The sequence below is a fragment of the Hipposideros armiger genome, unplaced genomic scaffold (assembly GCF_001890085.2).
Source record: "Hipposideros armiger isolate ML-2016 unplaced genomic scaffold, ASM189008v1 scaffold_4, whole genome shotgun sequence".
In the NCBI taxonomy this organism is placed as follows: domain Eukaryota; kingdom Metazoa; phylum Chordata; class Mammalia; order Chiroptera; family Hipposideridae; genus Hipposideros; species Hipposideros armiger.
The window spans coordinates 7,320,750-7,322,544 of NW_017731354.1; positions in this window are offsets into that span (position 1 = coordinate 7,320,750).

Consider the following 1,795-nt stretch of genomic DNA (forward strand, 5'->3'; position numbering starts at 1 on the left):
AGTCAGCGAATGTCGGGAATGGAGCAAGCTCTCAGGCCAACTATTACTCCACTGTTAGGAAAAATGAGAGCAGTTACCTACGTTTTCCCACTGTGTAGTATCATTCTATTCCAAAATAATTTTCTTCTCATCTGACAAAAGGATCCAAAAGGAAGTTCATTCCATGGAAGGAAGAGAAGGAAGGAAGAATGAAGACAAAAGAGATCTAAAAAGATAAATGCAATGACCTAGTTATATCAGTAACTTTATTTACCAAGTTTTGGGGATCCAGTACTTTTTGTGGTTTGCTAATAATAAAAATCAGCCCAGAACATAGATACCAAATTGCAGTGACATGATCTCTCCTTTACTCTTGCTTCCTTCTTTGCTAAAACGTCCTTGATTTCCCCCCCCCCATTAATTGCACTCAAGTTTTCTAACATACAGAATGTCTTCTAAATTACCCGCTGGTGTGAGTGATAATGTAGTGTGTGAGATGAATGAAATGCTCAGCTCCTCAAAGGTCTCCAAATACTTTCTTTCAAAAATGATCCACAGTTTTCTTAGCTTGAATAGTCTTTTCAAACCTACCTCAGTGAAGGCCCAAACAGTTTAATGTTATTAGAATATCATCAAGTTTCATTATGTTATAATAAGAGATGGTGACAAGAGATAATTTTAAATGCATTTTCACCAAAATTAAAATCACAAGTTGTAAAATTAATCCTAGAAGTGTCAGTTATAATGTGATGTAATTTCAGTCGTCTTAAACTTATTCTCATTAACTGCTCTGGTATGGCGCTCTAGCAATAAAATTATAAATATGGTGAAGAAGCTAAGATCTCAAATACCCATCTTCACTCTCAATAATGAAGACTGTGGTTTGCCTCATCGTTTTATTTGCCACTTTAAATGGATTGTCTAAAGGAAATTGATTGACGTGATCAAATATTTTATTGTCTATTCATCAAGTATTTATACGTAGAACATCATTGGGAGGTCCAGTGTGAACGAACAAGAAAAGGCTGCATGCTCACTTTCCCCCATTCTCTGTAACTAACTTAGAGAATAACCTAGAAAAGTATAAAATTAAATGTGATTTGTATATATTCATATCCAGCTCCATGTCAAAAAGCGTAATTGAGTTTTCTTTTTTTAAAAAATATTAAACTCAAGAGTATAAAACAAACAGGAATAAGTTGGGATGAAGGGAAAACGAGAAAAAGTAAATGGTTAGGTGAACATTTTATTCAAAGAGGTGGACTATAAATGGGGCAGAGTGTTCCCTGAAGATCAAAACACACAAACACTCACACAAGAGTTGCCTAGAGAAAGCCCATCTTTTCTGGAACTAAAATGCAAGTTCTGTTTTCATGGAACACATAAAAGGATGCTATAATGTCTCCTTGACAACATCGTCTCTATATCTAATGATGAAGTGAGTGTCATGTAACTTAGCTGATGAGCTGATGTCAGAGTAGTAACAAGAGGCCAAAGCAACATGCCTGAGCTAAGTTGCTGCTTTCTAATCCTCATCTCCCAGGAGCTCATTATCTAGCTGGGATCTTGGAGGTGTCCAACTGGAATTATAGCTCACATAGGAAGAGCTATTGTAGTTGTGCATACAAGGTATCTGAAAGCACAAAGAAAGAGGTGGCGAAACTTGAGCAAAATTCTAAAGCTGGAAGAAAAGTGAGCTAAGGCTTGAGGAAGCAAAGTAGTGGGGCATAGGTCAAATGTGACCCTCAGCTGTATATTAAAAAATTTAAAATAGTTTTAGAGAGAGAGCCAGAGAAAGAAAGGAGGGAGGCAGAGA